This window comes from Triticum dicoccoides, chromosome 7A (genome assembly GCF_002162155.2).
Source record: "Triticum dicoccoides isolate Atlit2015 ecotype Zavitan chromosome 7A, WEW_v2.0, whole genome shotgun sequence".
NCBI lineage: Eukaryota > Viridiplantae > Streptophyta > Magnoliopsida > Poales > Poaceae > Triticum > Triticum dicoccoides.
In genome coordinates, this window is record NC_041392.1 from 483050435 (window position 1) to 483074021 (window position 23587).

Below are 23587 nucleotides of genomic sequence, written 5' to 3' on the forward strand. Positions count from 1 at the left end.
GATGGTGGAAGAGGCCTACTAGACAGACTGAGGGTGGAACTGCAATATTATCAATAAGAGTGGGGATGTGTTTCTGTGTGTGCCTGTGTGTGATAGATCTGTTGAGATGCATCCATGGATGATGAAGGGGAACCATGTGTTTGGTAAGCAAACCTAACTAGATCGGTAGATCAATTGTTTTTTGTCAGAGGAAGGGAGAGACGTAACTAATGAGGTAGATCGATCGACGCATGGGGAATAACGAGTTATAAGGACCTAGCTAGCTATATATAGCGGGAGATCGGTCGGTGTACGTCCATTTGTTAGAGGCAAATAAGGCCCGGTGAGACGGATAGACAAAGAGAATGGAGCTAGGAGGTGGTGCGAGAGGCCCAGCTACTAGCTAGATAGGGGGAGGAGTGTGCGGTTGTGAGATCGATGAAAAGAGGGGCGAGAGTTTACACATGTGTGGGACCGTATGAGAGACACGAGGCAAGGACACATAAAGGAGGAGATTGAAGGTGTGTGTGTATGTTTTAGGCAGACATCGCTGGAGAGGTTTATCGATCGGTGTGTGTCGGAAACGAGTTGTGGAGACTGTGGGAGAGCGACCTAAAGAAAAGAAAAATGAATGTGCGCGATGGATAGATTGCTGAGGGAGGGGGAGGGCGAGGGCGTGTGCATGCACGAGAGAAAGTTAGTGGTAGCTACAAAGGTTAGAGGATTGTGTGGGTGTAAGAGACTAACAAAGATCATAATTTGATATGAAAGTGGATTCATATATTTGAATAGGAGATCATAGTGTTTTAAACATATGCATGCATGAATATAGCGGTGATACGCGTGTTATGGTTTTGCACATGTTATACCATAATGTGATAATGTATGGCGTTTGCAACTCACAGCTAAATGTCGAACAATCTAAACCATACTATACATTGAACAATCTCACATTTTATTTGAATTTGTGATAATGTGTGGTGTTTGCAGCTTACAACTAAATATCGAACAATCTAAACAATACTATATATCGAACATTCTCACATTTTATTTGAATTTGTGTAATGTGTGGTGTTTGCAACTCACATCTAAATACTTGTAGGCGTAGGGGAAGGGGCACCATACATAATGTGATAAACACATTATACATATGAGACATGGTTTAGATTATGAAGATCTAGATAGAGCTTGAAATGTACTATGATTTGAAATCAACATAAAGCGGATTCAAAAAATTGAGTTCGAGTTCATATAGTACACATAGTTCATATGTAACTCGAGACTAATCATGTGGTGTGCTGTGAAGATAATACACAAATGATGGTTTAACTTGACAATAATGATGATTGTAGATCTTATTAAAACAGAGAAACAAATTCAAATGCTTTGACTTCACAACAATCATTATTGTAGATCTTATTCAATAGAGAAACGAATTCAAATTTAGTTCATATTGAAGCGGTAGTATATACGTTTGGAATGCACTAAAACATTCATTTGCGTAGTAGGTTGCATGCATTATACACGTAGCGAAATATTTTAATTGAACATAACATGAATTCAAAGTTTTGAATGACATTTGTAGTGCGAATTGATTTGGTACAGTACATGTTAGGCTTGTCTAGAAATTTCAACCCGCGCCTTGTTAGCCCGAAATATTTAAGATATGTCTTTGTCTTGTTGTGCTTCGACAACACCCTCCATCTCAACCCGCGCCTTGCTATTCCAAAATTACAACGCGCGCGAAAACTCCCACCTCCTGTGAAATCCCGACACGCGAAATGCCCGTGATACCCCTGAACCGAAAGAACCGCCTCAAATTGGTGGGGTTACTCTCGTAACTTACCCCACATTTCGGACAAGCGCGTCCCTAAGCCATGGTTCCCCACTCCCATCCCATCCGTCCACCCATTCATACACCGAGGCCGGGAAAACCCACGAATCCCCACACCCTCCTCCGTCCGCCACCTAGCCGGAGCCTCTTCCCCGATGACGTCGTCCACAACAACACCTCGACGTCCCTCATCCACCATACCGGATGAGGATCTGTCGTTGATCTGGTCGTCCCACCGGTTCAGCCACCCCGTCCTCCACCTCCAAGGAGCTTCCCCGACGTTCCCCTCGTCTTTCACGCCACCTCCATTCCCACACCGCCGTCTTCACCTGCACCACCGAAAGAGCATCATCGTCATCGTTTCCTCTGATGAAGCTATGTACTAATCGGCGCCACCAAAGAGGTTGTACACTAATCACCATGTTTTCTTCTTGATTCGATCTCACGGTGCTGTCGGCGCTCGGTCCCGAGCCGACACGGCGCGGCTCCATCCACGGCGGCGTCACCGGCCACTCCTCCATGGCGTCGCTCCCTCGGCGGCGACGTCCACATCAGTAGGAGTTGTTGCTCCTTTAGCTCCCGCTCGCGCTGCTGCTCTGCTCTTGCTCTCGGTCCCCTGCCTTGTCTGCTCTTGCTCGTGCTCGTGCTACTGCTCTCGCTCTTGCTCTTGCTTGCGATGCTACTCCGATTTATCTACACTTTAGTCAACTGAATCGACTTTTGCGTCAGTCGATTTTCAGGGGGGCGGAGTTAAGGAAGAACCAACCGAAGCGAGGAGGGGGGCTCGCCGGAGAGGTACCTCACTATCTATCTTAGGGTTTAGGGTGGGGGCGGTGGTCGCCGGCGGTGGTGGGGCGGTGGCGTGGGGATCGCCGGAGAAAAATCTCGGCATGTGGGGCCTAGAGGGATGTCCGGGGCGGCGGCAGACCGGTGGTGGGGAGTGTTTTCGGGGCGGGCGGGGCGGCGCACCACCGGCCGTGGGCGGCTGTTTGGCCGGTGGTGGCTGGCGGCTCAGGGGGGTGGAGGTTGAAGATGAACTGCATGCCCTTGATTTCGTATCCAACGGCTGCAAAATCGACTGACTAGAGATGAAAAAGTCAGTCGGCTCACTTATAGCCTCACCTCTAGTGCGTTCAGTTTCGACAGTAATATTCAGTTTCGATAGCAAAATTCAGTTTCGAAAGCAAAATTCAGTTTCAAGAGTTAACTTCAGTTTCGACAGTTAAATTCAGTTTCGACAGTTAAGTTCAGAGATGAGCGGCTGATGTATTTTACATCTAGCACTTTGTGGTTATGTATTTTACGTCATCTATTGGAGAAGCTATTAGACTTCCACTCAGGTTAATGTTGTCTCTCTTGTCCTGCTTCAGCCTCAGTGTCATACAACTCACCGGAGCTGCTCCAACGACGAAACCCTCCATCACAGCGGAGCAGTACCTCGGGCTCCATCTCCAGACGCCTAAGATCTTCTTCCCCTCCTCCGACAGCCAAGTCAGCCAAAGCATCCTCACCGGCCAACCCAATCACGCTGAGATCGACATGGCTTCACCAAAGAGGTTGTACACTTGTTGCATCTCTTTTTTACTCTGCATGTTATATATATTGTCCACTAAGCACACGGAGTAACGGGAAATACGATTATTTTATCCTACTATATGACAAGCAGTGAGGTACCATGCAACTTACCTATCCGTGATGGACTCTCTTGAACGCCATCATTATTTATCTCTACGCATTTGAGCTGTGCATTTGTCAATGGCCCTGGGAGCTGAGCTAGTAGGGCAGTGACCTGGGTCCAAAGTAATAGAAGTAGCACAAAAACATTTTTTTAGTGTAGGCTTTTCCTTGCTCAAGCCTGCCTACTAGAATCGCCAGTGCTTGAAAGGAAAAGTGAATGAAAAACATAGGAATTGGAAAGTTTCCTATGGTACTACTTTTCATGAATTTGGTGCAAAGGAATGGAGCAAAGGAAAATTGTAGGATTTGTTCCTTTAGTGTCTCCTTGAAAGAAAAACCGTAGGAATTCCACTTGTCCTCCTTTTCAAATTCCTATTCATGAAGCACAAGACTAAGAGATAGTAGCATAATAGCATTATAACCGTACATTTTCTTGTGGTTTAACTTAATCTCACCATGCTTCTTTGCATCTTGTGTTCTTCTAATTCTTGTGAACCAAACACCCAGATTGGCAGAAATCCTATGTTTTTAAATTCTTTGTTTTGCACGTGCATTCCTATCCTATTCCTGTCTATTTCCTATCCCTGCATTGTTAAAATCCTCAAATTCAAACAAGCCGTTACACAATTACTTCTGTTACAGATATGTGTCAAAGAAAACCTTGTGTGGTTTGTCCTGCTCCTGTGGTGTTGTGTTCCACCCCAGCTCAACTGCTCCAACGACGGAAGGGTTCACCACAGTAGGGACTCGCTCTCCAGACTGTATTTCGCCGCCTCAGATCTTCTTCCCTGCCGTCGGCAACCACGACAAATGCATTACCATATCAACTGAGCAGATGACTCTGAGGACTACACGGGTCCGCAAGAGAGGTCGCACTCTTCTGTGTTCACTTACGTTATGCATCGCTTAATATGATGACATGCTATTTTATCATCGTGTTCACCTATTAGACTCCGAGTCAGGTCCAAACTTATGCTGAAACTTGAGTTTTTAAATGGTTGTGGGGTACATATTGGGGCAGCAATCAGTACTATCTGTCTACTATCTGGTTAATCTCGGGTGTCTACTAGGAGTTTCATGTTGGGTGCAAACAAGCATTAAAGGAGCCATTATCTGTATTTTTTAACTAAAGCTATTATCTGCCTGCTATCATTGGTTTTGGGTCTATCCACTGTTTGCTACCATCACTCTAGATTTGTGCATGCACTCCTTACATAATCTCGCTATGTTTTATTCCTATGCATGTCAGTTATTGTACACAATGGAACTAAACATGTAGAGCAAAAGAGACGAGCCTTGCGTGGCAATAAAATTTCATGCAGACGTCGCTCCATGGTGGGCGCAAAGGCAGCCCCCCTCCACCCATTTCGGATCATAATCAAGAGGAAGATAACTATTCTGAGGGGGATTCAGAAGCAGAAGACCACTCCTATTTACCCCATGAGGTCTTCGCTCTAACTTGGCATGCTGATGTTGCTAATATCATGCATATGGTGCTTTGCATTGCTTATTGTATACATCAAAAATGTCATCTGCTTAGTTTAGACATGCTTTGTGTCAATGCCATCTGTTTAGTTTCTTTATCGTATATGTGAATCATGCAATGCCATCTTGTTTAGCTAGGCATCATATATGTGAATTTTGCAATGCCACCCTGGTTAGACAGTCATCTTATATGTGAATTATATCATGACATCATTTTTTATTACATGTTAAATTTGTCAACAATTTTAGTACATTCAATTACTCTTCCTGTGCATCAGCCATTCGACACGGTCATGGAAAAATCTGGAGTGGAAACAAGGTCTTCAGAGCAGACAATGCTATCTGACGAAGTGCATGTCTTGCTGGCTACAGATAGCTCCTTAGAGGAGGATTCAGAGACAGATGACCAGTCCTCCCCCCCGAGGTGCATGCTCTAACTTGGCAGGGTTATGTTGCTTATATCGTGCGTATGGTATCTTGCATTGCTATGTCATTTGCTTAGTTTAGACATGCTTTGTATGAATGCCACATGTTTAGTGTCTAATTACCATATATGTGAATTATGCAATGCCATCTTGTTGCAAGACATTATATATGTGAATTATGCAATGCTATCTTGTTGCAAGGCATTATATATGTGAATTATGTAATGCCATGTTGTTTAGCCAAGTGTCATATATGTGAATTATATCATGTCGTCCTTTTTTGTATTTCTCATTGCTTTTGTTGACAATGTTTGTATATTCAACTGCTTTTCCTGTGCATCATCCATTTGAATTGGTGATGGAGAAATCTGGAGTGAAAACAAGGTCTTCATAGCAGACAATGCTACCTGCTGAAGCAGATATCTTGCTGGTTACAGATAGCTCTTCAGAGGAGGATTCAGAGGCAGATGACCAATCCTATTATCCCCCTGAGGTGTATGCTCTAACTTGGCAGGGTTACATTACTCATATCATGCATATGTTGTATTGCAATGCTTAGTTTTTACATCATATACACGATATTCAATGCCATCTCCTTAGTAGACACATCATATGTGTGATTGCCCTCTGCTCACTTCCTTAGTATATAAATCATATATTTGAATTATATCATGCCATGATGTTTACATAGACAGCATGTATCTGAATTATGGCATGCCAACCCATTTTCTAAAGACATAATATAGTTATATCATCTCATCTTGTTTACACAGTCATCATATTTTGAATTATGTCATTCTATCCGTGAATTATATCATGCTATCATGTTTCCATCGACGACATGTTTGTGATTTATGGCATGCCAACCACTTTAATAGACACATCGTATAGTTATATCATGTCATCCTGTTTACATAGTCATCATATTATGAAGTATGTCATTCTATCCTGTTTAGTTAGCCATCATACATGTGAAATTGTGTCATGCTATCCTGTTTAATTAGCCATCATATATGTGAAATTATGTCCTGCTATTCTGTTTGGTTAGACCACATAAGTGTGAATTATTTCATGCCCTGTTTTCTTCCCTACTATCCATTGCACCTGTCTATCTTACAATGTCTATACATTCAATTACTTTTCTTGTTTATTAGCCATTTCAATTGGAGGGGGTGATGGCAGTATCTGTGTGAGTAAAAACACGGTCTTCAGAAAAGATTGTGCTACCTGTCGATGGAGATAGAACCATGGTTGTACTTGCCCAAGAACCAGCCCTACCACACATAACCCAGACTCACGCAGATTGTACCCCTACCCAGTTGGACAGAGAACCAGCTACACCCCTTCTAACCCCAACCCCAGCAGATAGTAACCTAGTTCCCGTTGACACAGCACCGTCTCCACCAGAGAGCACCCAAACACGAGTAGTTAGTAAGGCAACTGCAGTGCCTAAAGCACGAGGACCACCACTCCGAACCCCAAGTCAATGCTTAAAGCAGAAGAAGAATTGTTCTCAGGTCAGGTTCTGTAGCTATGGTTCATACTACTTTGCTCTTGCATCACTGTATTTACTCATACCAACTAATTTCAAATTTGAAGGATGCAATTGAAACTCCAATGGCGCAACAGGTATATTTTAAACATGTTTCTTTAACGTGTTTGCTGTTGTAACTTGCTCTATGTTGAATTCAGTTTCAATTGAATAAAAAGTTATGTTCTCATGCCATGCACATTACAAGTGTTGTTATTGTTGTGTAGTTTCCCACACTTATATTCCGTCTATGCTGCTTTGTCTTAAATAGATATGATTCAAACCGTATCTATCTTGATTTGGCAACATAAACTAGAATGATATAGACCATACAGTGACCATACTACATAGATATATGTTTGTTTCATGTTGTTATCCTGTCCACCTTACTACTGAACTTGTTTACCAAAATGAGTTTCATATACTACATTGTAAACATGTGATGTGTTTGTTTGTTTCTCTTTTAGAACGCGGATAAAATATTGGAGAAGAGCACCCCGTTATGCAATGGTAAAGGAAGTAATGCAGATAAGGTTCAAGATAGTGAGACATCCCTGTTGGTCTCCAAGAAAGCTGATAAAAACTATATTGAAGACACTGAGACAACCCCAAAGTCCTGTCTTGATGTAGTGTTTGAGTTACTGGCTACTACTACTGGCACCAGCTCTTCGAACTCGCTGCCTGAATCAGTTCGGCTTCTTGAGTCTCAACTTCAAGTTGAAAGACATCGATCAGATGTTATGCAATAGGAAGCCGAAGGACTGAGGAAGTCTCTGCAGAATTCAGATGCATACTTTCTGGTGCAACAACAAGTGCTAGAGGATTGAAGCGCCAAACAAGAGAAAGTTAATAAGCTTGCTAAGCATCTTGCCAGCATTATGGGTACCCAGGATATTGTTTCTTGAGCTCTTCTGAAGTGGTTTCAATTCTGGACTTGTTTTGCTGCGGCGTTTATATGCTGCTTTGTTCCCTATATTTGCACTGGTGGTGAACTTTGATGCCCAGTGGATGTAATATGTGTAATAGTCGTGATAGCCTAGCGTAAGTTGCTTGCTAATTTATTTCCTTATTGTCTTGTTTATTTGTTTTCTTGTAGTCAGTGCAGTTCTTTTTCCGTGGCTTGCTAGTGGCCACAATAACCTATATTTTTAAAACTAGGCCACAATAACCATGGGCTACATATTTACTGTAGTTAACATAGGGCTCCTACGGGCCGTAGAAACAATGGGCCTTCTACGGGGCGTAGAAACAATGGGCCTTATATGGGCCGTAGACACAATGGGCCTTCTACGGGCCGTATCATCAATGGGCCTTCTCCAGGCCGTATGATCGGTTGGCCAAACATGGGCCAACAACAGACCACATTATGGTCGTAAATGGGCTAGAGTTGAAATCGTCCGTTCATGGGCCGACCATAACGGGCCGTCATTAATCGGTCGTATTTGATGACGCTATAAAAACGGCCCAACGTATTAATGGGCCACAAACGGGCCGACTGCAACCATGGGCTGGATTTGGCCCACAAGCAAAAAATGACAGTAACGGGCCGTAAGTAAATGAATACTGGAAATGAGCCCAAGAATAAATGGGTCCTGAGAAGGCCGAAAGATAACATGGGCTGGAAACGGGCCAACATAATAATGGGTTGTTAATGGGTATAAAGTGATACACTGTTCATTACGGGCCAGTTTCACCATGTGTCGTTAATGGGCCGAGGGTTACTAAGGGCCTCATATGGGCCGAAAGACGTCATGGGCCATACATGGGCCGGAAGTTAAAACGGGCTGGAATTATATTGGACGACCCAGATGATGCTACTGGGCCTAATTCGGATAGGCCATAAACGGGCCCTGGGTTAGCGGGCTGTAAATGGGCTATATGCGAACATGCCATTAACAGGCTTGACATGGGCCGGCCCGCCACCTTTTGACCAAGTCAAACGGGCCGACCTTTTCACAGGAATGAGCCTCTGTTGGGCCGTGCCATGTGTCGACATATCATAGGCGCTTTGGGTCCAATGAGTGGATGACATCTGTCCCAACGGTGAGCCGACACGTGTTTCCTCCAGCCAATGATGATTTTACATGTGGAAAATCCCCATTGGTTGGGGCTGTTAACGGGTTATCGGATCCAAAACCAGACCCAATAGCTTAACGCGTTCCGTTACGATGGATGTTGATGACCCACAAGTATAGGGGATCTATCGTAGTCCTTTCGATAAGTAAGAGTGCCGAACCCAATGAGGAGCAAAAGGAAATGATAAGCGGTTTTCAGCAAGGTATTCTCTGCAAGCACTGAAATTATAGGTAACAAATAGTTTTGTGATAAGATAATTGGTAACGAGCAACAAGTAACAAAAGTAAATAAAGTGCAGCAAGGTGGCCCAATCCTTTTTGTAGAAAAGGACAAGCCTGGACAAACTCTTATATAGAGAAAAGCGCTCCCGAGGACACATGGGAATTATCGTCAAGCTAGGTTTCATGCAACACCCAAAATGCGGCTATATCTCCCACGTGTCGGCGCACGACTTAGAGGCATAGCCGCATTGTAGGTTTGTCGCAAGAGGGGTAATCTTCATACAATCCCATGTACTGAATAAGAAAGGGATAAAGAGTTGGCTTACAATCGCCACTTCACACAAATACAAGTTAAACATACATCATCCAGAATACAATCAAGGTCCGACTACGGAACCAAAATAAAAGAAGACAACCCCTAATGCTAGATCCCCGATCGCCCTAACTGGGCTCCACTTCTGATCGAAAGGAAACAAAAAAACACAACGAACACGATCTTCATCGAGCTCCCACTTGAGCTCAGTTGTGTCACCTGCACTGGTATCATCGGCACCTGCAACTGTTTGGAAGTATCTGTGAGCCACGAGGACTCATCAATCTCACACCCGCGAGATCAAGACTATTTAAGCTTATGGGTAGGAAAAGGTAGTGAGGTGGAGCTGCAGCAAACACTAGCATATATGGTGGCTAACTTACGCAAATGAGAGAAAGAAGAGAAGCAAAGCTCGGTCAAGAAGCTAGAATGATCAAGAAGTGATCCTGAAACTACTTATGTTCAAGCATAACACGAAACTGTGTTCTCTTCCCGAACTCCACCGAAAAGAGACCATCACGGCTACACACGCGGTTGATACATTTTAATTAAGTTAAGTTTCAAGTTTTCTACAACCGGACATTAACAAATTCCCATCTGCCCATAACTGTGGGCACGGCTTTCGAAAGTTCAAAACCCTGCAGGGGTGTCCCAACTTAGCCCATCACAAGCTCTCATGGTCAACGAAGGATATTCCTTCTCCCAGGAAGACCCAATTAGACTCGGAATCCCGGTTACAAGACATTTCGACAATGGTAAAACAAGACCAGCAAAGCCGCCCGATGTGCCGACAAATCCCGATAGGAGTCGCACATATCTCGTTCTCAGGGCACACCGGATAGGTCAAGCTACGAGTAAAACCAACCCTCGAGTTGCCCCGAGGTGGCCCCGCACGCTGCCCATTTCAGACCAACACTCAGAGGAGCACTGGCCCGGGGGGGTTAAAATAAAGATGACCCTCGGGAGTGCAACTCCCAACGGAAAAGTAGGTGGTGGTGAGGTAAATGGTAAAACCAAGGTTGGGCCTTGCTGGAGGAGTTTTATTCAAAGCGAACTGTCAAGGGGTTCCCATAACACCCAACCGCGTAAGGAACGCAAAATCAAGGAACATAACACCGGTATGACGGAAACTAGGGCGGCAAGAGTGGAACAAAACACCAGGCATAAGGCCGAGCCTTCCACCCTTTACCAAGTATATAGATGCATTAATTAAATAAGAGATATTGTGATATCCCAACAATATCCATGTTCCAAACATGGAACAAACTTCATCTTCACCTGCAACTATCAACGCTATAAGAGGGGCTGAGCAAAGCGGTAACATAGCCAAACAATGGTTTGCTAGGAAAGGTGGGTTAGAGGCTTGACATGGCAATATGGGAGGCATGATAAAGCAAGTGGTAGGTATCGCGGCATAGCAATAGAGCGAGTGTCTGTGTCAAAACCAGCGGATCTCGGGTAGGGGGTCCCCAACTGTGCGTCTAAGGCGGATGGTAACAGGAGGCAGGGGACATGATGTTTTACCCAGGTTCGGGCCCTCTTGATGGAGGTAAAACCCTACGTTCTGCTTGATTTATTCTTGATTATATGGGTATTACAAGAGTTGATCTACCATGAGATCGGAGAGGCCAAACCCTAGAAGCTAGCCTATGGTCTGATTGTATGTTGTCCTACGGACTAAAACCCTCCGGTTTATATAGACACCAGAGAGGGTTAGGGTTACACAAGGTCATTTACAAAGGAGGAGATATCCATATCCATATTGCCTAGCTTGCCTTCCACGCCAAGTAGAGTCCCATCCGGACACGAGACGAAGTCTTCAATCTTGTATCTTCATAGTCCAACAGTCCGGCCAAAGGATATAATCCGGCTGTCCGGAGACCCCCTAATCCAGGACTCCCTCAGTAGCCCCTGAACCAAAGCTTCAATGACGATGAGTCCGGCGCACAGTATTGTCTTCGGCATTGCAAGGCGGGTTCCTCCTCCGAATACATCACGGAAGAATTTGAATACAAGGATAGTGTCCGACCCTGCAAAATAAGTTCCACATACCACTGTAGAGAGAATAATATTTCCACAAATCTAATCTGCTAACACGTTTTGGCAACATGACATTATGCCATGGCCCGGTAATTATTTGAACTGTTTCCTTTAACTAGCCCCGCACACAACGCGAGGCAGTTTCTTGACACGTCTTGTCAAAGCAGAGATCGTGTTCCCCTTATTACAGGATTCTCATCAATACGGGCATGGGTAACCCAACCGCGCTATTGATTACGACGCTTGGGGGATAAGTGAGTTTTACCAGGCTAGTGGAGGCGCATAGTTTCGGCCACCCATATAAAGGGACAAGGATTCACCTTTTCATCCACGCCTTCTTCCTCCTTTGCTCGTCCATTTTCGCACACTCGAGCTCCGACGCCCAAGTCCACATCCTTCCCCTCAACCTTCTCCAATCATGTCCGGAGCGGGAGGCAAATGCATGGCTTCCTCCGTTACGGAGGGACACATCAAGAAGCTGCGCGGAGCCGGATACTTAGCCGTGAATATCGCGCATCGGCTGCCCGCTGCGGGGCAGATCGTCCCTACCCCGGAACCTCATGAGAGGGTAGTTTTCCTCCACCACTTCCTCCGCGGACTGGGGTTTCCCCTTCATCCATTCATCCGTGGTCTCATGTTCTACTATGGTCTGGACTTCCATGATCTGGCCCCGAACTTCATCCTCAATATTTCGGCGTTCATCGTCGTCTGTGAGGCTTTCCTCCGCATCCGCCCCCACTTCGGACTATGGCTAAAGACCTCCAATATCAAGCCGAAGGTCGTGGGCAGCCAACAAGCAGAATGCGGCAGAGCCATGGTGGGCAAGATGCCCAATGTTATATGGCTCGAAGGCTCCTTCGTGGAGACCATAAAGGGGTGGCAATCGGCGTGGTTCTACATCACCGAGCCGCGTGACACCAAATGGGTGGCCGCCCCCGAGTTTCGATCCAGATTCCCTACACGGCTCACTTCCTGGAAAGAGAAGGGCTTGTCGTGGGGTTCATCGATGGAGCTGGACGGACTCCAGAAATGTATCATGAACATGACAAGCAAGAAGCTCAAGCTTGTCAACATAGTCCAGGTCATGCTCATCCGCCGGATCCTCCCGTGCCAACAACGGGACTTCAACTTGTGGGAGTTCGACCCGGCCCAGCACCAGACTCTGAGTGAGCTCTTCGACAGGACGCACAAGGACATCTGGAAGGTGCTGTTCAAGGGCGCCGAGGTACCTCCCTCCCTCACCAAGGACCGCGGGCTAAGCGCGAAGCGCCAAGCGCATTCGGTGAGTTCTATACATCCGGTAGAATATTTATTTCCCCCAGCTTAACCATGTGTGGGGTCTGAGCTCCATGCCTTTGACAGGACTGGGTGGAGACGTCGGGGCAGATTAACTGTCTGGCCCCTCTGCCCGAAGACACTGCGGACGCTCTCCTGACGGAGATGCTGACTCCGGCTCCTTACAAGGTGCCGGAGAAGACCAAGAAGGCCAACGGAACCCGAAAGAGTTCCTGACGCCAGGGTTTACCGGACTTATCATCCGATAACTCCCGATGCACTCTTCCCCCAAAGACGAGGAGGAAGATGAAGATGTTCCCCCTCCAGTTGGGGGAGACAAGAAAAGGAAGGCCGCCCCTACTGGGGGGCGAAGGGTCCAAGAAGGGAAGGACTCTCCTTCCGGACTACTCCACCACCACCGCCGAAGGCGAAGACGAGTGGCTGCTCAGGTCCAAGCCCCTGGCGAAGTCGTAAGTATTCAGATACCAGAGTAACTCATAGCATTCCTTTGTTGCACTGCTTCTCCTAACACTGAATTATGATTATGCAGACCGCCACGAGCCCGTATCGACATATCGTCGGACGGCTCCCTGGGCTCGTCGGATATGGATAGCGATCCACTTCCGACCGCCACCTCCCCTTGCCCTATAGACAACGCCGAGGTATTGTCTCAAGAGACACCGGGTTGAGGGGAGACAGTCCCGGAGGCGCCTCAAGGCGACCTTCCGGACTCCGGGAGCAGAGGGAGCAAGGCTCCCGAGGGCTCCGAGTTCGGCCATCAGCCGAACACCGCGCCGGAACCTCCAATGGTTTCGGACTCAGGCAGGCGGCCTCCTTCCAAAAGGGGCAAGACGCCTGTGCCGGTGACCTCTGTCTAACTAGAGGCACCGGACAATCTGTTGGGAGCGCTTCGCAGCGCTTCCATCGACGAAGAGCACCACACTATTATGAGTGCGGTGGTCCAGAAGGTTCAGTCCGCCAAGAGCGGATTGACTGAAGCCTGTGCCAGCCTTCTAACAGGCTTTGAGGTAAGTTTTTGAAATATAGGAAAAATATTACCGCATAGATAGTAGCCCCTAATGCTCTGTTCGGTGTTCAAAAAGAAAAGCCGAATAGAGGATCAAACAACATCGCAGGAGTCTAACATAAGTATGTCTATATGCGTATGCAGGCTTCGCTGCTGGCCTCTGCCGCACAGACTGCGGAGGTTGCCGTATTGAAGCAGGACCTCGAGGGGTCCAAGAAAGAGCTCGACCTTTCCAAGAGGCAGCTCGAGGAGAACAAGGGTAAGTAATACCCTGTCTATAGATATGTATATATAAAAGAAGACGCGATTGCAAAATGACAGGATCATCGTAAATTTGCCAGGGGCCACGACCGAGGTGGCGACCCTGAAGCAAGAGCTATCCGAGGCCGAAGGCAGAGCGGCCAAGGAGCGCACCGAGCGGGAAAGGCAGGAGGCACGGGTGGGCGAGGTGCAGCAAGAGCTCCAAGCTCTCGTGTGGAAGCATGAGGCGTTGGAGCGTGACTCGAAGACGCGAGAGTCCGAGCTTGCCGCGGCCCTCAAAAGCGCGAAAAATGCCAAGGTTGAAGCCCAAAAAGCCCTCCATGAGATTGAGGCGATGAAAAAAATAGCGGCGGGTAAGGCATTCTTTATGCAGAGCAAGCATGTGAAAGTAAATTACTTGTTACTTACCCGAATCCGGAGCTCTCCAGGAGCATTCGCAGATTTGCCCCGCAGCGTGTTGGATGCCGCAATGTTTTACCAGGCCGAGGAGGGAAGCTCAACGGAGAAGTTTTTCTAGGCCCAATATACTGGGACCGAACACCCGGTGCCTATGAGCGACCAGCTAAAGCAGCTGGTCGAGCTACACAAGGCGGTCGAACAGGCCATGAAGGGCTTTATAGTCCGGCTGTGGCCTGGTGACGCCCTTCCGAACAGCTACTTCAGCCTGGTGAGGCGGCTTGTGGATGCCTGCCCACGGCTGGAAGTCGTCAAGCGGTCGATCTGCATCGAAGGTGCACGCCGGGCTTTCGCCCGTGTGAAGGTGCAATGGGCCAAGCTAGACGTCGTGAAGCTGATCAAGGAAGGGCCGCCGCAGGGCAAGGAGCATCGCCACCCCGAGATGTACTATGAGGGTGTCCTGAAGGGTGCTCGTCTCGTAGCGGACGAGTGTATGAAAGATATAATATTTGAGTAAACTTGCTCGTGTAATCCTGTAGTTATGAAAACTTGTTCATATGTGCTATGCAACGCTTGTTTGAATTTAAAATATTACCTTCTGTTTGGCTGTTTATCAAATCTGAGAGATGGCTAGTCGTCGGCTTCTGCCCCCACGCCACGAGCGCTGGGGTGTTCGGGATAAACCTGAGCACTCTTGTTCCCATTGTTGGGTCCTTCGAGGGAGGTGCTCAGCACAATGAACAAGGCAATCGGACTATATTGCGTTATCACTCTCACTTAGCCATAGAATTCTATAATTTTAAATTTCGGCGAAGCCCCTAGTATTTGGAAGGTCGAATTTGGGGCGCGATACACGCCTTAAGCCGGACAGGGCCGCCTCCTTGCTCTAAGCGACATAAGTCTTTAAGGACTCGAAAACCTCTCGAACAGCGACCAGTCTCTCGCCTTATCATGACAGTTAGTTTTAGCTTTCTCTATTGAGGTTCTTAGCCCAGCAGAACCGGGGCACAATCGCAGTAGTTCTCCCAGTGCTACCTTAGCCGATATAGCAGAACATAAGGTACCAAAACATGGGAGCCGGGCAAACCCAACTATTGACCCAAGACATGATTCAGAGCTGATGCATATAATGCTATAAGTTCGGGGTGCCTCACTTGTGAAAGTGGTCGGACTTCTCACACCATATTGTGGGGTACTTAAGCCCCTGGTGTATTGGTCATACCAAAGTGTACGGGTGCTAGATGTCATAAATGAACATATATATATATAAAGAAGAATGCAATAATAGCCTTAATGCAATGCATTGTTTATTAAAAAAACGTGCATTAGAGCAGAATGATACAGGTGGTGCGATAAGCAAAAAGTAGGACTATGTCCCCTCCAAGGGCAAGCTGAGGAATAATATTAAAGCAAGTATTTCACTCGTTATCGTAATCCAGCTAGGAGTTCCGTGGTGTGATGTAGCTTTCTGCCTCCTTGGTTGCTGCATCATGTGTTCGGCAATCATGCTGCCGGACAGGGTTTCCAGAGATTAATGTCCTGAAAGAGAGAAAAATAACAAAGCGGGAAGCCCCTAGTGCGGTTTAAGCCGTGTCTTGGGGCGTGCCGTAGTCGTGCCCCCTTCCCCGCATGTGCCCATGGTATTTTTAATGCGTAATTATGTACGCGTGGCACGGATTTCGCCGTTTGGCTGGGACCGGGGTGGGGGCCGCATTGCTATGCAAGCTCGGAACGTGCCAGCCGGTCCTGTTGCCGATTACTCCAGGCGCGCTTGAAGGTGTCCGGGTCCTTAAACGCCGAACTAGTGGATTGCCTTAAGAGGCTGCTTTGCGCTTCCACCGCGAGGGCCGTAGTGTGCTCCTCCGTTCGGAGAGAGAGCTTTGTGTTTCCATTAACTGTAATGACCCCCCGAGGTCCTGGCATCTTGAGCTTGAGGTATGCATAATGCGGTACCGCCTTGAATCTCGCAAATGCGGTTCGCCCGAGCAGTGCATGATAACCACTGCGGAACGGGACTATATTGAAGATTAATTCTTCGCTTCAGAAGTTATCCGGGGATCCGAAGACCACTTCCAGTGTGACTGAGCCTGTGCGATGGGCCTCTACACCTGGTACGATGCCTTTAAAGGTCGTTTTTGTGGGTTTGATCCTTGAGGGGTCTATACCCATTTTGCGCACCATGTCCTGATAAAGCAGGTTCAGGCTGCTGCCGCCATCCATAAGGACTCGAGTGAGGTGAAATCCGTCAATGATTGGGTCTAGGACCAGTGCGGCAAATCTGCGATGATGGATACTAGTGGGGTGGTCCCTGCGATCGAAGGTGATCGGACAGGAGGACCATGGGTTGAACTTTGGAGCGACTGGCTCCAACGCATATACGTCCCTGAGCGCACGCTTCCGCTCCCTCTTGGGGATGTGGGTTGCATATATCATGTTCACCATTCACACTTGTGGGGGAACCTCTTCTGTCCTCTGGTATTCGGCTGCCAGGGCTCCTCCTCGTCATCGCTATGTGGCCCCTTATCTTTGTTTTCGGCAATTAACTTGCTGGCCTGCTTGAACACCCAACAATCCATGTTGGTGTGGTTGGCTGGCTTGTCGAGGGTGTCGTGTATTTGACACGAGCGATCGAGTATACGGTCCAAACTGGACGGGCCCGGAGTGCTTCTTTTGAATGGCTTTTTCCGCTGACCGGGTTTAGAGCCTTTGAATCTGGCATTGACTGTTGTATCCTCGGTATTGTCGCTGTTAATGCGGCGCTTATGTTTGTTGTGACGTGACCTGCTATTGCCGTCCCTGGTATCCAAAGTACCATGGTTCTTTGATATGTTATTACTGCGAGCCAGCCAGCTGTCTTCTCCCACACAAAAGCGGGTCATGAGTGTCGTGAGGGCTGCCATAGATTTCGGCTTTTCCTGACCAAGGTGCCGGGCTAGCCACTCGTCACGGATGTTGTGCTTGAAAGCTGCTAGAGCCTCTGCATCCGGACAGTAGACGATTTGATTTTTCTTTGTTAGGAACTGTGTCCAGAATTGCCTGGCCGATTCCTCTAGCTGCTGAATTATGTGGCTCAAGTCATCGGCATCTGGTGGTCGCACATAAGTGCCGTAAAAGTTGTCGAGGAATGCGGCTTCCAGATCCTCCCAACAGCCAATGGACTCTGCTGGCAAGCTATTGAGCCAATGCCGAGCTGGTCCTTTGAGTTTGAGTGGGAGGTATTTAATGGCGTGTAGATCATCACCGCGTGCCATGTGGATATGCAGGAGGAAATCCTCGATCCATACCGCAGGATCTGTTGTGCCGTCGTATGATTCTATATTTACGGGTTTGAAACCCTCTAGGATTTGATGATCCATTACTTCGTCTGTGAAGCATAAGGGGTGTGCGGCGCCTCTGTACTGGGCTATATCGCGACGCAGGTCCAATGAGTCTTGCCCGCTGTGTTCGGCCCAGCCGGATTTACTTTTACTGTATTCGGCGTGATGTTTATCGTCTCGCATGGTGGCGCGCCCTCGTGGTCCGTAGATCGATCTTGCATGTTTTGCTTTATCCTCCAATACGTCTCGCAGGTCTGGCGTATTTCCCCATGCCTTTTTATTTGAATGGTGTCGGGGTGTAGGCTAAGCTTTTGGCTGGAATGCCTCTCTGTCGCGGCCACGGGGTGGCCGATCAGCCGCATCATACGCTTCTTCCTCCAGTCGGGGTAGCAACCTGCATTTTGGGTAACTCTTGGAGGGGCGTTCGAGTTTATATTCCTCGGCCGCCAGGACTTCAGTCCATCTGTCAGCTAGCAGATCCTGATCAGCTTGAAGTTGTTGCTGCTTTTTCTTAAGGCTATTCGCCGTCGGCATGTAATTATCATCCTCCGCCTATCCATCTACCGCTCTCTCTGGAGGGATGGCCTCTCCATCCTCTTGTCCTAGATCGTGCTGGAGGGGATTGTTGCCATCTTCGGCACTATCCGGAGTGTTATTATCTCCTGTGCCGGTATCACCACTTTTGCTTTGACGGGACTTAGAGCAGCGCCGCTGACGTCGACGCTTGGGTTGCTTCTTGGAGGGGTCATCCTCTGCTGTCTCGCCGCCATTGCCTTCTTTGGGTGTGTCCACCATGTATATATTGTATGATGAGGTGGCTGTCCAGTGCCCTGTGGGCAGTGGTTCCTCTTTGTCTCCCGCATCGTCATCCATACCGTCGATGTCTTCGGAGTCGAAGTCGAGCATGTCGGTTAAGCCGTCGACAGTGGCTATGAAATGGGTGGTGGGTGGGCGTCAAATTTCTTCGTCGTCCGCATCCCAATCCTGCCGGTCATAATCCGGCCAGGACTCTCCTGACAAAGAGAGAGACCTTAGTGAATTCAGTATGTCGCCGAAGGGTGAGTGCTGAAAGATATCTGCGGCAGTGAACTCCATGATCGGCGCCCAATCGGATTCGATTGGCAGGGGTGTGGATGGTTCAGAGTTCGGAGGAGAATCCGGCAATGTGGAGTCATGGGCCTCGCGAAGGATAAGGTTGGTGTTCGGCTCGATCGCCATTGAGGCTGCAGCCTCCGTGGCAGGGTCTAGCCACCCGCCCTCGGTCGACGCAGTTGGCCCCGAATTAAAGGTCAGAGCGGATGCGGGTGCGGCCTCCAGGGCACTGTTCGATGGCAGAGCTAAATCATGCCCATCGTGACAGTGCGGCGCACTCGGCAGGGGCTCGAATCCGTCGAAGATCAAGTCTCCACGGATATCGGTCGTGTAGTTTAAGCTTCCAAACCTGACCTGATGGCCAGGGGCGTAGCTTTCAATCTGCTCCAGATGGCCAAGCGAATTGGCCCGCAGTGCAAAGCCGCCGAATACAAAAATCTGTCCGGGGAGAAAAGTCTCACCCTGGACTGCATTGCTAACGATGATCGAAGGAGCCATCAAGCCTGATGATGATGACACAGAGGAGCTCTCAATGAAAGCACCAATGTCGGTGTCAAAACCGGCGGATCTCGGGTAGGGGGTCCCTAACTGTGCGTCTAAGGCGGATGGTAACAGGAGGCAGGGGACACGATGTTTTACCCAGGTTCGGGCCCTCTTGATGGAGGTAAAACCCTACGTCCTGTTTGATTTATTCTTGATGATATGGGTATTACAAGAGTTGATCTACCACGAGATCGGAGAGGCTAAACCCTAGAAGCTAGCCTATGGTCTGATTGTATGTTGTCCTACGGACTAAAACCCTCCGGTTTATATAGACACCGAAGAGGGTTAGGGTTACACAAGGTCGGTTACAAAGGAGGAGATATCCATATCCGTATTGCCTAGCTTGCCTTCCACACCAAGTAGAGTCCCATCCGGACACGAGATGAAGTCTTCAATCTTGTATCTTCATAGTCCAACAGTCCGGCCAAAGGATATAATCCGGTTGTCCGGAGGCCCCCTAATCCAGGACTCCCTCAGCGAGCAACTAGCAAGCAAAGATAGAAGTGATTTCGAGGGTATGGTCATCTTGCCTGAGATCCCGCAAGGAAGAAGAATGAGTCCATGAAGAAGATAAACGGACGTAGTCGAACGGATCCTCACAAACACGACGTTATCAGAACCAACCCGAAGAAGCAACACTGGAAAGGAGCAACCAACATGGTAAACAACCATCACATAAACATGGCATGATGCACAACCAAGTATAATGCATGTCTGATTTAATGAAGCATGGCATGGCAAAATGCACAAGCAATCCTACAAATTACGTGGAGCTCAATATGCAACGAGTTGCATATTGACGAAACACCACAACAAGTTATTTAGTTCGATCTTGTTTATGTACTCAACAATTTTAAATGTTGTTTAGCATGGCAACAGGTTAAGCATATGAAAACTACCTATCTAGGCAAGTTTAAATGAGGCCGGAACAACAAGCAACAAGTCTGGAAAATCCTCATATGCATATTTTAGGTTTGGTACTGTTCTGCCCTAAAGCATATTTTAGAGTTGTTTAACATGCAAAGTAAAGCCACCATGATAAACTAGGCATTTTCCACCCCATTTACATATAAAGTTTAATAAATTTGGAGCTACGGTTATTTAGTTATGAAATAAATCATTTTAACATGGCAATTAAGCAAATTAATGCAAACAACAGTTTAAACATTTTAAACATGGTTGAAAGTGGCAGATTATGAAAGTAGATAAAATTCTGAGCATTTTACATATATAATGTTTTTGCAAAAGATGCATTATGCATTATTATATGCATGAAGTCTAGGGTTTTTCTGCAAAACTGGTCTCTCTGGATAATTAGGAAATTCCCAGGCGCTGGAAAAAAACATCGCGGGCCGAAACTGGAACAGGAGCACGGGCGCAGAATAGTATGTTGCGCCCAGTGCGATGGATAGGTGGGGGCAGCTCACCAGAGGCCACACGGGCCGGATGCGGGCTGTGGCCCAAGCGGCGGCTGCATAGGCCTACGCGGGCGTGACGCTGGTCAACAGACAGCGATCAAGTTGTTGTTGCTCGATGCAGGGGAGCTACGGGCGGCGCCTGGAGGTAGCAGGGGAGCGGCGGCGGCGAACTTGGCAGGGAGGTGACCTCCGGTGGCACGTGAATGGCGGGGACGTGAGGATCCGGCCCAGCGCGGCGGATCTGGCAGTCTCTGGTGACGAATGCAGCAGGCCAGCGGCGGGAGCTGCAAGGCCATGGCGGGGAAAATAATTCAAAGAAGTGACAGAGAGGGAGGAAAGAGATAGGTGAAGGAGAGGGACGGGCAGAGGGAGGCAGACCCGATGGAGCTCGTGCCCCGGTGAGCTACTGCTTGTTGTCGGCCGGACGAAGACGGGTGACCTCGAGACGACGGGGACCCATTGGGGCAGGGGCGTGCGGAGCCGCATTCGAGCAGCAAGTCGGGGAGGCTGCAGCAAGGAGGTAGATGGAGACCGAGCGCGGGGGAGAACAGCGCCGCGTTTTATTGTTTGAAGCAAGGGAGAGACCGGGCTCCGCGATGCTCCAGCGAGGTTGGTGTGTCTGCTCCAGCGACAAGGAGCACGGGGACGCCGAGCAACAAGGTGCAGGAGCTGGATCCGGCAAAGCTCATTGCATTTGGGGCTGGAGGAGCTCGTTCTTGGTGATGGCGCGACGCAGTCAAGCTGGTGCTCGCGGGCGTCGTCTCACCGGCCGCCGCAGTAGGGCGGTGCTCGGGCGGACGGGGTTGCCTCGATCCAGATCAGGGCTGGTGACGATGGGTGGAACTGCGGGGCTGCGGGAGGCTCTCTGGGCCATAGGATCTGATATCTGGCGGTCGAGATTGAGTGGGGTTTGGCTGATGGATCTGGCCAAGTGGAGGCAGGGGACTGGGTGCGTGCGGATTGCGAGGAGAAAGTGGCAGTGGCTGCGGGAGGATGGGGATGGGACAGACGGCCTAGGTTTTAGGGATTAGGCAAGTAGGTCTATAAATATATAGAAAAGGAGGGTTACATTTGGACCCTCCGATTAAATCGGACGGTCGAGAGTAAATGGCTTAGGGGAGTTCAAATAAGAAAATGGAGACATTTTAGGGATGTTTGGGGATGATCCGGACCCATCGGTGACGACAGCCTGATTCGGGTTCGGGGAAGTTTCGGACACGCACACGAGGGGGTCTGAGAGAGGTCGACAAAAACAAGCGGGTCTAGGAGGGGCTAGTGGGCTGTGGAAAGAAGGCCTCGGGCTGAGAGGAGAGAAGAGAGAGAGGCCCGACAACGGTTTCTGGAGACCGAAAACGTCCGACGAAAAGACCGGCTACTATTGCCGCTATATTTTAACGGTTGGGCTAACAAACGAGCTCTGAATGCGATGAAACTTGGCAGGCGGCCTACTGACAACAAAACAACACCGCGCGCCAACTTTCATCCCAATCCGAGAACATTTTCCGGCCACTTATAAAATAAAATTTCGGACAAGCCGCGGGCGCGTGCAAGTGTGGTTGGGCTCAGAACGGACAACAGACGGAACTGGGGAACCCGGACGGATGCAAGTTTTGAAAACGTGATGATGCAATGCACATGATGACATGACAAGGTGCAACACGCAAGCGAATGACATGGCAAAGACAGCGAATAACTGGAAGACACCTGGCGCATCGGGCTCGGGGCGTCACAACACTCCACCACTACGAGAGGATCTCGTCCCGAGATCTAGAATGGCACCGGAGGGAAAACGGGAGAGGAAGATAAGAGGTAAAACTAAGTTGCTTCTTTGACGAACGAGTGAAACCAAAGAACCTTAGAGGTTGAACAACTTTAAATAAGAAAACAACGAAGATGAACAAAGTTGAAAACACTCCGTTAGAAAAGGGGAACAAGGAATATTAAGGAAACATTGTAGGTTGAAAGACATAAGAAAAGGGTTGCAATGGATAAGAAGTACATGCAAGCACTCTGGTTGAAACGAGATGTACAAGGAACGATAAAGATCAATTACGACAACACTCCGGTTAGAAAATGGAAGGTAAAGAATATGAGCTTGGCAAAATGAAAGCACTTGGATGAGACCCCAGTTAGAAGAGGAATGATAGACACAACACACCGGTTAAAACAAGATAGAGAAGGAATAATAATGATATAATTTGCACAGCACTCCGACTGTAAATGGAAGGAATCGAACATGATCTTGACAAGATGAGAGGATACTTGATGAAATCAACAACACACTGCCTTCGGAACTATTGAAAGAATGGCACAAGGGGTAAGAAAGATTTCAGACAGCACTCCGGTTGAGAAGGGAGGCAAAACTTGATAAGATGAGAGAACTTGAATGAAGGACACGACACTCCGGTTGAATGGATAAGCAAAAGGAAAGAACATGATCTTCACAATACGTGATGATGAGTGAAGAGAGCATCATCACAATGCCTCCGAAAGAAATGAAAGAATGCAATGAAAAGAACGGAGAAGAAAACAACATGTTCTACCTTAAATGAATTTGAGAGAGCATCCTTAGAAAGAAGGATTGAACGGAGTTGTTGGGAAATCAACAACAAAAAGAACAGGCTTGTTGAGGGCTTATGGAAAACATCTCAAGAACTTGAGGTGAAAATCTGCCACA